Source organism: Pleurodeles waltl, chromosome 6, assembly GCF_031143425.1.
Source record: "Pleurodeles waltl isolate 20211129_DDA chromosome 6, aPleWal1.hap1.20221129, whole genome shotgun sequence".
NCBI classification, from domain to species: Eukaryota; Metazoa; Chordata; class Amphibia; order Caudata; family Salamandridae; genus Pleurodeles; species Pleurodeles waltl.
Genome location: NC_090445.1, coordinates 543,229,648 through 543,244,548, shown reverse-complemented (window position 1 = coordinate 543,244,548; position 14,901 = coordinate 543,229,648). Strand labels below are relative to the sequence as shown.

General features: G+C 46.8%; 1 protein-coding gene across 1 annotated transcript in view; it reads right to left on the bottom strand.

Annotated features, from left to right (window-relative positions):
• The window catches only part of LOC138299964 (polymeric immunoglobulin receptor-like), a 309,847-nt gene that overhangs the window by 170,419 nt on the left and 124,527 nt on the right, over positions 1–14,901 (bottom strand). The window lies entirely within an intron of this gene.

Genomic DNA, 14,901 nt, shown 5'->3' with positions numbered 1-14,901 from the left:
GAATAGAAACCCATATATTATAAATACTCTCTTTCCCTTGGATACAAACTGTTCTTTAAAATGTCTGGCATCAGAGCACTCACTTTAATTTAAAAAGATAGTCTAACACCCAGGGGCTTGAGAATGTTGATGTTGACATAATACATACTGCTTCTAGGAAGACACAAAGGTGCAACCCCAGCATCAATAAAAACATGGCACAAAATCTTGGCAAAAAACCTAGATGAGAAGATTTGAAGAATATATGGTGGTAGCTGGGAAGATCCTGTGAGTTTGTGAGGAACAGTGAGTAAGCATATAGGTCCCTCTGTATGTGATGCTGATAGAGATCACATTTATCAATACATTAGTGTCATAGAAGTTAGCATATGGTGACTTATAAACCTTCACTTAAAAGCCTAACAGAGAAAATAACATGAAATGTAAAATGTACAAGTTTGAAGTATGATGGATAATGTGGCTTCCATTCGTGTTTGAAATTGTTGTTTAACATGAAAGATATTGTGCATTTGTATTCGAGTGAGCTATTTCCATGGATTAATATTGAAAGTTTTATATTTAGCGAAACAGTAGAGATGAGGTATATTAGGAGTATTAAATGAGCATGAATTACTCATATTTATACGGTTATAAATGAATTTATTAACGTGAGCTACATGTGTGCAGAAACATAAATGCATGTTTAAACTGTTTCTAATAAATTGTGAATAACATTTGCAATAAAATAAATTGCTTTGCACATATAATTCAAATTGTAAGGTGCACAATAGATTTTATATGTATTTATTGTATTAGTATGTACTTAGGCTTACTTAGTTAAACTAGGCTAGAAGATTCATTTTTGCAGCAGTAAAGGAAAATTACTTGTTTATTCTGTTTCTCTCTAACCTGAATTTTTCCCTAGGTTGCTGACGTGATGTTGAATGTCGTATTGTATTAAAGACAGAGAACATGTCTTGTTAAATTTACAATGTAACAGTAATTGTTCTAGATAAGACAGGAAGCCTCATTAACGTCTCATGAGAATTGTTCAACTCAACCTGGATATCTTGAGAAAGGATCACAAAGTTACAACAAACAAGAAAGTATCATATTTTGGCGGAACTGTACAAATTCATCAAGATGATCATGTATTTTCCCCGAGAAAAGCCAGAATAGTTGCAAACTTCATGGTGTCAGCAGCTGCCATTGGATATTGATTTTTGTGCGCAAGATGAGCCCACCTGGATGACCAATTGAAAACAGATGTTTCTAGTTAGGGAGAGACTTATGAAACTTTTGGGCTGTTCAGTTCAGCAGAATAGCTTGCTGATGACCCTTGATGTGGTGCTGCTCTCTCTTCTACTAAATGAGTCTTAAATGTCTTATGAAGAATTAATGTAATTCTTTCTAATTGCCCCACCTACTTATGCTGTTCAGCAATAATATGCCCAAATAAATTCTGAACTGCTGACCTGCCCTACGTGCAGCTTGTGTTCTGCACTGTCCTGATGCTGCTGTCTACTGATGCTATGCAACAGTGAACGCTCTGCTTGATGAAAGTTTCCTGTTTGCTGTTCCATGAGGAGAGATATCATTCTGAATGTGTTTTCTTGTTTCCTTTCAGCTTACGTAATTAAACCAGTGGATTTTCATAGTGAGTCACCCCAGTTAGATGATTTTTCCAAATTATTTTTGTCTTTCCTTTTGTTTTGTCTGCCTGTATTAGCCCATTCCCACACACACACACATGCAAGTCGAAATTCATATTAGAGATAAGCATGGCCCAGCTCTGAAACTAAATGTTATGAATTGAATTTTTATGATTTACTGATGTCACCATCATCTGCTTTTAAATCTGACTTTAATGTGCATATTATAGTTTTGTTAATCTGTATTATTCTTTTGGAGTATTTAACCGGTTCTGTGCCGCGGACGTAACCATTACGCCCTCTGCACACAGCCCAGAGGGAGCGCTCTCGCTAGACACCCCAAGGAGTCCAGGGAGGTGTGGCTTGCATGGATCCCCCAACATTTTCTTACCCAGACTCCTCTGTAAACCTCAAAATTTGCTTAAAAAAGCATATTTTCCTGACTTTTCTTAGTAGGATCACCGCTCCAGCACAAAATTCCTACTCCCCAGTGTTCCCCTCAGTCTCCCAGGTAAAATGACACCTCACTTATGTGGGTCCCCAAAGCAGAGTCAACCTAAAGATGTATAAAAGAAGAATATGTCCTTATAAACTCGCTGTGCTATCCCCTCTATCTCTACAAGTTTTGGGCCTTATTCTGTTGCAGGCACCTGGCCCACCCACACAAGTGAGGTATCATTTTTACCAGGAGACTTGAGGGAACGCTGGGTGGAAGGAAATTTGTGCCTCCTCTCAGATTCCAGAACTTTCTGTCAATTAAATGTGAGGAAAATGTGTTTTTTTAGACAAATTTTGAGGTTTGCAAGGGATTCTGGGTAACAGAACCTGGTCAGAGCCCCACAAGTCACCACATCTTGGATTCCCCTAGGACTCTAGTTTTCAAAAATGCACGGGTTCGTTAGGTTTCCCTAGGTGCCGCCTGAGCTAGAGGCCAAAATCTACAGGTAGGCACTTTGCAAAAAACAGCTCTGTTTTCTGTCAAAAAATGGGATGTGTCCACGTTGTGTTTTGGGACATTTCCTGTCACGGGCGCTAGGCCTACCCACACAAGTGGAGTATCACCTTTATCGTCAGACTTGGGGGAACGCTGGGTGGAAGGAAATTTGTGGCTCCTCTCAGATTCCAGAACTTTCTGTCACCATAATGTGAGGAAAATGTGTTTTTTAAGCCAACTTTTGAGGTTTGCAAAGTATTCTGGGTAACAGAACCTGGTCAATGCCCCACAAGTCACCCCATCTTGGATTCCCCTAGGTCTCTAGTTTTCAAAAATGTACAGGTTTGGTAGGTTTCCCTAGGTGCCGGCTGAGCTAGAGGCCAAAATCTACAGGTAGGCACTTTGCAAAAAACAGCTTTGTTTTCTGTGAAAAAATGGGATGTGTCCATGTTGTGTTTTGGGGCATATCCTGTCACGGGCGCTAGGCCTACCTACAACAAGTGAGGTGCCATTTTTATCGGGAGACTTGGGGGAACGCTGGGTGGAATGAAATTTGTGGCTCCTCTCAGATTCCAGAACTTTCTGTCACCGAAATGACAGGAAAAAATGTTTTTTAGCCACATTCTGAGGTTTGCAAAGGATTCTGGGTAACAGAACCTGGTCAGAGCCCCACAAGTCACCCCATCTAGGTGTGTAGTTTTCAAAAATGCACAGGTTTCCCAAGGTGCCGGCTGAGCTAGAGGCCAAAATCCACAGCTAGGCACTTAGTAAAAAACAGCTCTGTTTTCTTTCTGAAAATGTGATGTGTCCACGTCGTGTTTGGGGGCATATCCTGTTGCGAGCGCTAGGCATACCCACACAAGTGAGGTATCATTTTTATCGGGAGACTTGGGGGAACATAGAATAGCAAAACAAGTGTTATTGCCCCTTGTCTTTCTCTAAATGTTTTCCTTCCAAATGTAAGACAGTGTGTAAAAAAGACGTCTATTTGAGAAATGCCCTGTAATTCACATGCTAGTATGGGCACCCCGGAATTCAGAGATGTGCAAACAACCACTGCTCCTCAACACCTTATCTTGTGCCCATTTTGGAAATACAAAGGTTTTCTTGATAGCTATTTTTAACTCTTTATATTTTAGCAAATGAATTGCTGCATACCCGGTATAGAATGAAAACCCACTGCAGGGTGCAGGTCTTTGATTGGCTCTGGGTACCTAGAGTTCTTGATGAACCTACAAGCCCTATATATCCCCACAACCAGAAGAGTCCAGCAGACATAACGGTATATATTTCTTTCAAAAATCTGACATTGCAGGAAAAAGTTACAGAGTAAAACGTAGAGAAAAATTACAGATTTTTTCACCGCAATTTCAATATTGTTTTTTTCAGTTGTTATTTTCTGTAAGAAACCCTTGTAGGATCTACACAAATTACCCCTTGCTGAATTCAGAAGTTTGTCTACTTTTTAGAAATGTTGCGGTTTCTGGGATCCAGCATTGGTTTCATGCCCATTTCTGTCACTGACTGGAAGGAGGCTGAAAGCACAAAAAGTCGTAAAAATGGGGTATGTCCCAGTAAAATGCCAAAATTGTGTTGAAAAATTGGGTTTTCTAATTCAAGTCTGCCTGTTCCTGAAAGCTGAGAAGATGGTGATTTTAGCAACCTAAACCCTTTGTTGATGCCATTTTCAGGGAAAAAACCACAAGCCTTCTTCTGCAGCCCCTTTTCCCAATTTAAAAAAATTTTTTAAAAAAATTCACTGTATTTTGGCTAATTTCTTGGCCTCCTTCTGGGGAACCCACAAAGTCCGGGCACCTCTAGAATCCCTAGGATGTTGGAAAAAAAGGACGCAAATTTGCGTGGGTAGCTTATGTGAACAAAAAGTTATGAGGACCTAAGCGCGAACTGCCCCAAATAGCCAAAAAAAGGCTCGGCACAGGAGGGCACAGGAGGGATGCAGCAAAGGGGTTAATAGTATTGATGTTAGGTAGACTTGGGCCCTCATCATGACATTGGCAGTAAGTGATAAAGTGGCGGAAATACCGCCAACAGGCTGGCGGTAATTACTGCCAAATTATGACCATGGCGGTGAGAACTCCCACAGACAGCCAATGTACCACACCATCCGCCAGGGCGTAAACACCACACATCACGGCTGTCGCCATCAACAGCCAGGCGGAAGACGAAGTACCGCCCACCATATTATGACACAGGAAACCGCCAGGGTTTCTGGGGAAGTGCCAATGCCATCAAAAGCCTGGCAGAAACACATTACAGAAAACAAAACATTAAACTTCAGGGACACAGAGGGTTCAGCTGCTGCCATGGAACAGGAACTTCATGTGTTCCAAATGCTCATCTACGCCATGCTCCACCTGGAACACCAACACCGACGAAGATGACAACGGTGAGTACAGCCACCTAGCACACAAGGGAGGGAGGGAGGAAAACAAGAGTGAAATACACACGCACAACACACACCAGACACATCCACACAATACACCCAACAAGCTGCAGATGTAAACCAATCGTACACGACACAAAGCACAATAAAACAAGGACCAGATTTCGGAAGTACTGAAAATGTATTAGAAAGGAAAAAGCCACCACATGAACCTGATATGTACAATTGTCCACAAAGGGCCAATGCCCAGTCCAAAGTACAAAGGACCCGCATGGCCTCAGAGCACATTCCAAGGTCCAACGTGTCTCCTGACACCAACTGTACAGAGCTCTGCAGGGGCATCATTTTGCAAGAGGGCAGACACCTCAGGGGGATGGGGGGAGAGGGGCATCTCAGCCGAAATCGGGAACTTTCCCACTGGTACTGGTGGGGCTCTGTGCTGGGGGGAATGCTAGGCCACAGACTCTCAGGTGGGTGACTTCCCATTGGTTCTGGAGGGGCCTCCATGCCCATTTCTTTGTGCTGGGGAGTGCAAGGCCACAGTCTCTCAGGTGGGTGACTTGCCCACTGGTTCTAGAGTGGGCTCCATGCCCATTTCTCTGTGCTGGGGAGTGCAAGGCCACTGTCTCTCAGGTGGGTGACTTGCCCACTGGTTCTGGAGGGGGCTCCTTGTACAGCAGTCCCAGGAGTGGAGCCTACATTGCCTCTGCTGGAGGTGAGGGCTACATTGTCTCAGCAGGTGAAAGTGCAGCCTCTGCTGGAGGAGTGGGCTGCAATACCTCAGCTGGAGGTGAGGGCTCCGAGATCACTGGTGGTGGTGGTGTCATCCTGCCAGCCTCTGCTGGAATCGAGGGCTTCTTCCTCTTCATGCAGACGTCTAAGACTTCTTTCCCTTCATGGCAGGAGGTGCGGACTCCTTCTCCTTCATGGCAGGAGTTGAAGGCTTCTTCCCCTTCATGGCAGTGGCTGTGGGATCCTTACTCTTCCTGGCTGGTGGAGTGGGAACCATCATTGTCATGCCTCCACGACTAGGAGGTACCTCCACTGTTCGCCTGGACTGTTTGACTGAGGTGCTGGGCTGGGTCATTGGGACCCAGTCTTATGGGCAGGACGGGGGGAAGGGGGACAGAGGAGGTAAGGTTGGGCCAGGAAAAGCTTTTTAGGGATGGTGGGGTCGGAAGAGGGAGGAGGGATGGGAGTAGAGGTTGAGGGAGTGGTTGTTGGAGGAGTACGTCTGCTGGACTTGGGTGCAGGTGCATGGGGAGTGTGCTGATGTGAGGTAGATAGCTGTTGGGTGTCTGAGTGCTTGCATTTGTGACCGTTAGGAGGATGGGGGACAGACAGGGTGGAAGAGGACACAGGGGATGCGTGCATGGATGTTGTGGAGGTGTCTGCTAGTGAGGTGTGTGTGCTGACATGACTGTGAGGGAGGTGGAGGAGTGGAGACAGTGGAGGCAGTAGATGTGGTTGTGTCTGCAACTGTCTGGTGTTTGCGTGAGTGCTTGTGTGTTGAAGTGTGGTGCCTGTGTTTGACTGTGCTATTCTTGTGTGTTGTTTTGTGTGCTTGCTCATCTGTATATGTGCATGGGATGGGTTGAGGAGATTGGGACTGGGTGGTGGTAGTTGGAGGGGGGGATGGTAGGGACAGGGACAATGGGTGCCAACAGAGAGGAGGCCAGAGCCTGAATCGATCTCTGTTGGGCCGCCAATCCATAGTGGATGCCCTCCAGGAATGCATTGCATTGCTGCATCTGGCATGCCAGCCCCTGGATGGCATTCACAATGGTTGACTGCCCTACAGAGATGGATCTCATGAGGCCAATAGCCTCCTCACTCAGTGCAGCAGTGCTCACTGGGGCAGGGCCTGAGGAGCCTGGAGCAAAGGAGATGCCCACCCTCCTGGGTGAGCGGGCACGGGCAACTCGCTGAGGGGCTGCTAGGAGGTCGGGGCTGGTACGGGGGTAGCGGCTATACCTGCAGCTGGGGTGGTCACAGAGGTGGCATTAGGAAGGAAGCTTCCATCGGAGGAGGTATCTGAGTCTGTGTTGTCACCTCCTGTCTTCGCTATGGGGCTCCCCTCGCCCTCTGTCCCACTGGTTCCCTTGGCGTCGGTGGACTTTGCCTCCTGGGTCCTGTGGGATGCAGCTCCCTCTGTCGCCGGTGCCTCTACTCCTCTGCCAGATGATGCTAGTGCACACATGGACAGGATGACAGAAGATAAAGGGGGGAGAGAGAAAGAGATCACTGGGTCAATTACTGTACCAACACCACTGTTGGCATTACAACACTGTCACACACAGGGATCAGGATTGAGCACTATGCATTGCACTGCCATTGATTTGGCTAGATGACACAGCAAAATGAGGGCCAAGCACCGCCAACTGCACGCCTCCTGGGACCCATGAAGCCCGGTCTGACATGGAATGCAACCTAGCTAGATTACCTTGTTTTCACTTTCAACCATTACCCTGGAGCTGGATCACACTGCAATGTCTTGCCTAGCATTAAGGGTCACGCACTAACTGACACACACCAACCGGATCCTTTGCCACCTACCAATTATTGTAGTAATGCCCACTATACTCACCCCCTTGTGGCTGCTGCGATGCCCTCAATCACCCATCTAGCCCTGGGTGGGCCACCACCAGTATGCGGGCCATCAGGGGGTCAGGTTCCGATGGGCACCCCTTCCTCATTGGGAGGCCATCCCCAGCTGGGCCTCCGCGGTCTTCCGTGTCCTGCGTCTCAGACCCTCACACTTTTTCCGACAGTGGATGCTCCGCCTGCCATAGACCCCCATGGTCCACACGTCCATGGCGATGGCACACCATAATCCCTTCTTTTGATGGGCGCTGACCTGCAGAGGTGATGCAGATAGGAGGACACCATTACACAGACAATCCAGCGTGTCACAGATATGGCCCACCAATCCCGTTTCCTTCACCAATGGCACACACATCGCCCGGCGCACACCATGTACACCACCACATGACATCACCCCCCATGACACGATGCTTGCACACACATCTCCATGCATCCTTCACACATGCATCGTGCCCAAGGTGTACTCACCTGCTTGTCTGGAGGCCCATACAGCAGTCCGTACTGGGGTAGGACCCCATCCACCAATTGCTCCAACTCCTCCGAAGTGAAGACAGGGGCCCTTTCCCCAGTTGCAGACACAGGTCACAGCAGCACACGCAGTGTAGGTGTTCACCTGTTGAAGGTCAGAAAACAAGTGAGGAATCAGATAGAAAATGGCGGTCACATCCGCGGTGGTGTACACCGTCACCCCCGGCACAGATCCGCATTGGCCACTGTACTCTATAGAGCCCCATATTATCCAATGAGGAATTGCACGGCGGTGCAGGACCGCCTTCTGCCACGATGCCCAACGTCGGCGGTGTTACCTCACTTCCACCTTTCCCTACATACAGGACATGTGGCTGTCATGTCATGTTATGTACAACCATCAGATTTACCTTTACTGGGTCACTGCCTAGAGTTGCACATATCTGTCATTCCCACTGTCCCATCACATAAATGCAACATGTACACTGAGGTTGTGGTTCCTTTGTTCAAATTGTGACAGCCTATAGAGTGGACAGGGCCACAATCACAGAGCTGTGTGTCCAATTGGAGCCTGACCTGATATCAGTTATCCGTCATCCCTCTGGGGTCCCCCCTCTTGAGCAAGTGCTATCAGTGTTCCATTTCCTGGCAACTGTTTCTTTCCAAGTGATAGTGGGCTTGGCAGCTGAAATATCACAGCCAATGTTTTCTATAGTGCTGGAAAGGGTCTTGTCTGCCCTGATGAAACACATGTGTAGCTACATTGCTTCCCCCCAGGTGGAAGATTTGGCCACTGTAAAGGCAGGATTCTATGCAATGGGCCATATCCCCAATATAATTGGTGCGATTGATGGTACACATATTGCGTTAGCCCCCCCCACCCCCGCCAGAATGAACAGGTGTTCAGGAATTGTAAAAATTTCCATTCACTGAATGTGCAAATGGTTTGCCTGGCGGAACAGTACATCTCCCACATCACTGCCAGGCATCCTGGGTCGCTGCATGACGCCTTCATCCTGAGGAATAGCAGCATCCCAAATGTGATGGTACAGGGTGTGGCTAATAAGTGAGCCAGATCCCCCACCCACTGTATGTCAGTGTATGCCTTCAGGTGTTCTCCCCATAGGATTGTTTAAGGCTAAATGTTGTCACTCAATACTTGCAGATGACTCTGGCTACCCAAACCTATTGTGGCTACTGAGCCCTGTGAGGAATGCCAGGACAGGGGCTGAGGACCGTTATAATGAGGCACAAGGGCAAAGCAGAAGAATAATTGAGTGGACCTTTGGCCTCCTGAATGCCAGGTTCGGGTGCCTCCATCTGACCAGTTGATCCCTGTGCTACTCACTCCGAAAGGTCTGCCAGATAGTAGCGGCATGCTGCATGTTGCACAACCTGGCCCTCAGATGACATGTGCCTTTTCTGCAGGAGGAGGGGATTGGAGATGACCTTGTGGCAGCAGTGGACCCTGAGGACAGTGAGAATGAGGAGGCAGAGGATGAGGACAACAGAAGATCAGTTATACGACAATACTTCCAATGACAAAACATGTGAGACAGGTGACTATTGATTTATCTGTGTGCCTGTGGCATGATAGCATTCACTTCCTTTGCATATCAACTTACTGTCACTTATGGCTTCTCATTTTCCAGATGTTGGTGATATGAGAACATTATTCTGATCTGATCACTACAGACAGTTCCAAGTCATTATTTGTTAGCTATCACAGTGTTCAGATCATTTGCAATCAATGTGACTGTTCCCACAAATGCTCATTTAAGACACATAAAACAGTCTTACTCAAATTGTGTTCAAGGATGTTTACTGTAGTGCTATAAAATTGAGGGTAAAGTGCAATGGAATGGGGTGATGGTGGTGGAAAGTCCAGGGTATTGTTCCAGTCAGTTTGTAGCACAGGTCCAGTGTCCAAGGGGCCATAGGAAGCAGAGCAATGGCAGTTCAAAGTGGACAAGGAGACAGGGTGGGACACAAGGGGGACAATCAGGAGAGTTTCATTTCCTGGCGGTGGTCTTGGTCTTTGCAATGGTCTCTGGCTCCTGTCTGGTTCACAGAGAACATTTGCGGGGTGGTTCACCTTCTGCAGGGGCAAGGGTGCTGGTGTCATGTAGGTCCTGTGGTGGGGCCTCCTGTCCACTAGATGCAGCAGAAGTCGAGGGCTGGTCAATAGACTGGCTAGTGGTAGGGGCCTGCTGCTGTGCAGTCCATTCCCTCATGATGTTGGCCATGTCCCTGATCTCTTGATGGTGTTCCTCCTGCAGCCGCTTGTTCTCCTGCATGTTGTTCAGGATCTGGCCCATCGTGTCCTGGGATTGTTGGTAGGCACCCACGACATTGGTGAGTGCCTCCTGGAGAGTTGGTTCCCTGGGCCTGTCCTCCCCCTGATGCACGGCGGACCTCCCAGTGTCCCTGTAGCCCTGTGCCCCTGTCCCCTGAATGGTGTGCTCACTGCTACTGACCCCAGGTCCCTGATTGTCTTGGGTATGAGATGTGGACTGGTGTCCCTGTACAGGTGGGCACACTGCTGTTTGACGTGTCCTGGGGACAGAGATGTGGGTATGCTGGGTTGGTGCTGCAGTGTTGGTAACTGATGGGGGAGGCTCTGTGGTGGACTGGGAGTGGGCTGGGGTAACCGACTGTCCAGTGGTCCCTGATGCGCCAGGTTGTTGATCGAGATCCTGGAGCCCAGAGTTACTGTCATCACTGGGGACATCTTCTGTTGGGGGACTGGATAGTTGTGGCACCTCCTCTCCACTGAGATTGGCTGGGGCACCTGTGGGGATGTAAGTCATGTATTATGCTTCATGCCTGTGACATGTTGTACATCTCTATCTTCCCCTCTATGGTTGCATTTGCCCTGCCATCTTTGATTGTGTATGGTGATGTATTGTGGAGTTGTTAGTTCCCCTATGCTGTGCATGCTTTGGTGATGGGTGTTCATGCAGGGCTGGGAGGGCTGTCCATGCATTGGTATGGCATGCAGGGCTGGGCATTGGAGTTAGTCATATGTGTAGGTACAGTGTGTGGGATGGAGTGGACTGATGGGAGTGAGGGTGAGGGGTTGTGATGGCATGCAGGTATGGGGGTGATAAGTGGTAAATGTTGACTTACCAGTGTCCAGTCCTCCGGCTACTCCAGCGAGTCCCTCAGGATGCAGTAATGCCAAGACTTGCTCCTCAAATGCTGTGAGCTATGGGGGAGGAGGTGGAGGTCCACCACCAGTCCTCTGTATGGCAAGCTAGTGCTTTGCTGCCACCAAACGCACCTTCCCCCGTAGGTCGTTCTACCTCTTCCTGATGTCGTCCTTTGTTCTTGGATGCTGTCCCACTGCATTCACCTTGTCCACGATTCTCCGCCATAGCTCCATCAACCTTACAATCGATATCTGCTGTACCTGTGCTCCAAAGAGCTGTGGCTCTGTGCTGTGCCTTTGTGGGGCCATGGGTGTTGTGTGATGTGTGTAAGTGTGTGGGTGTTGGTTGGTGTGATTGGGTGTGCGTAGTCGAGTGCATGAGGAATGTGTGGGTGTGTGTGTATTTGTCGCAGTGGTCTTGATGTCTGTCTGATGGCAATGATTTGTATTATGAAAGGGTTGTGGGTAATATGGGTGTGTGTTTTATGGTGGTGTGAGTGGGTGTGTGTGGTGTGTGTATGGGTGTCAGGTGGGTGTTGTTTGAATTGGCCAATGTTGTGTAGTTTAGTATTTGGATTTCCCTTCTGAGTGCGGCAGTGTGTACCGCGAATGGTTTACCACTGTTAAATGTCCACCACGGTGACTCGTGGGTCATGATGTGGTGGGCGTTGTTCTGTTGGCGTAATGGAATAGGTGTTGGGACCGACAGCTTACCACTGACCTTTGGGCTGACAGATTTGTGTACGTGGCTGTATTCTGTCGGTTTGGTGTGTGTGTTCGTAATATGCCGAACGGATATTCGCCACCGCAGCAGTATGTTGGCAGCCGTCAGCGTGGCAGTAAGCGGTTTTTACCGCTAATGTCATAATGGGGGCCTTAATCTCTTTAGATACTTTCTTAAGCCTATGGTGTTTATGTTTGTTTATACCTTAGTTTTGTGCACCATTTACGTTACATTAACTTTGTGGTTGTAATAAAGCTTTGAAACTTTATTCAGTTTGGAGTCTTGTTTTATGGATACATTTGTTTATGGTCATTAAAAGTGTTTATATTTTCCTTGTTATTCATTTGTGATAAATGAACCCAATTACCACACTCCTCACTGAGTCCAAAGATCCAGTCGACGTCTAGTAGTGGGATAAGTAATGGTGTCTCACCAGAGTGCTTGCGGTTTCTGAACCTGAGTCCGGGAAGAAGACCTCCGTGTGTGCTGCAGCAATGCTTTTTCTTTGATAAACTGAGGCCCTTTAAGACAAACGCAACAGAATTCTTTTGTTAGTACTTCAGGAAGGGAGAGGGGACTTCCCCTCACATCTGGCTGCAGCACAGGTGTAGATCCAAGGGGGTCTTTGGGGTGTTGCACCCCCTAAAATGTATTCTCTAGTAAATAGTTGTGTAGACGTGCTTTCAGTCAGGCAATATGAAGTCTGTCAACTTTCACCTGGGGTTTTCCAAGCCCACACAGTCAAGAAAACACACTCTCCTATGTTCTGAAGGCCTTAAAATATGGATTATTTTGAAAAATATTGAATTTTATATACCCCTAAAAATGGGCACTCCTTTCTCTTTCCACTGCCCTTTAAGCTCCCCTCATGTCCAACTTCTCCTAAAATGTGGAAACACGATGTCCCAGCGTGATTGTTGGGAAATCTGAAGCTCAGACCCCCTGACTCCTTCACACTGACCAAGCTACACCCCCGGGTGGCAGTAACTCACTCTAGTGACGGTCGGGAGGGTGTGGTGAGGGCGAATGGGCTGTTTCTGGCAGTCGGGCATGCTGGAAGCAAAGATCAGCTTTGGGGGTTTGCTTAGGGTTGCGTTTGCAACCGCCAGGAACATTTGGGTTAATAATTGCAGCTCTTATAGCTGCCTCTCAGGCAGAGGTGCGGTTCTGGAGAGAATAATTAACCCTTATGATTTCCCCAGTTTGGCTGAGTTAGAGTGCCAATGAATCTGTTCACAGGAGTGGGCTGTGGGTATGCCATGGGGCAGCATTTGTGAAAGTCGGTAAATAGTCACAGAGTAACAAGTTTGTAGATATCCACAATCTATTTGCTGGTAGCTTTTCACCCTGAAAAGGGCTAGAGATTTCTATCTGTAAAGAACGGAAGAACATTCATGTTTTTTAGCCAGTGAAAGAAATTGCGCTGAAATTCGCAGGTTGTAGGGTGAAAGGCTTCTTCATGATGGGAAAACACCATAAAGAGTGACAATGCACTTATGCATACATTTATACATGTAATTATTTAGTTTTTCTGCATTTCCATATATGCAAATATTGTATTAGGTGAGTACTCCAGACAATCTGCAGCATTCATGGTTTCCTAGGAATAATGCCGGAATTCTTAACAAATTCCTGGAGTAGCCATTTATGAACTCTAAAAGTGCATTCTTCCTTGAGTCATCAGTTCTCATGTAAAAGTACATTTTATTTATTGTTTAATTTCATATCCTGTCATAATTAGACTCGCATTATTTTGTCGTTATAATAAATGTATTTATAAAGCACAAATCAAGCCCAGAGAGAGGAGCGTGCTGTACATCTCAACAGAATATGTCTCTACGTGAGGATGGGGATTCATGCAGGTGTGCTGATAGTGAGGACTCTGGACAGCAAATGCATGCAGATATAGAAGTGAAACACCATCGGAGTGGGATGATTTGTGGCAGGAAGGGATACTGCTTGGATGGGTTGAAGATAGAGGGGATTGGGCTTTGGGACTTTTCACTGAACTGCACCACTTAAAGAGTAAGTCGAATAAACCCCTTTGGCACATTTATTCATTGTGACCCTGGCCGGGGATATTATCGTATTAATGGCTACCACTAGATAGTCTGAGTTTAGAGGCAATTTGCTCGGGTTTGTTTGCTTGGGGTGACTTTGAGATTAGACAACAGGCTTTGAGATGGATTATGACAGGGACCCGAGACCAGTGCAGTTCTTTCAATGTAGAGGATATGTCCTGGTACTTTACTTGGTTGGATAATTAGTTGAGGTGCTATTTGAAGAACGACTGTGACTGGTGTTCCGGGAGGTAAGTGAGTCACTTTTAGCCGTGATAGATGTGTGATCAGATATAGGCCTGTACAACTGACTGAAAGTTAGTACAAAGCTGGGAGTACTTGATTTTGTGTTGTAATGAGGGCTATAACCGCGCTATTTGTATTTGTTCTTGAAGGACTGAGAAAGACCAATCAGAAAACCCAGCATTACAGCAGAGACTTAAATGGAGGGTGAGGCGACACCTAACATCATACTATTGAACCAGTCTGGATAATGGATTTGATGCTGTCCAATTTACGAGGGCAAAATTAGACTTTGCTCAGCTGAGATTCAGACACAGTGATAAAAACCAGATTTCAATGACTGCCCAGCACGATCTGAGTTTAGTCATCTTTAGTCAACGCTTATGTAGTTGGGTGTGGTTATCACATACGTTGATAACAATATCTTGTTGCGTGTTCAGTACTTATATTGGCTTGATGTATAAGTTTAGCATCATCTGAGCGTGAACAGGCTCCTGTGGAACTCGAGAGGAAACAGGAATCGATACAGATCTAGAGGATAAACCAATTTGCATTCCCCACAAGCTCATCAGAAATGTAAAAGTGTATTCATCGCCTCATCAGGTTGGGGAAATATGTGATATTTGATTGGGAGCAGAGGATGATCATGAGTACAGTTTTCAGTTCATTAGTTTATCCATGA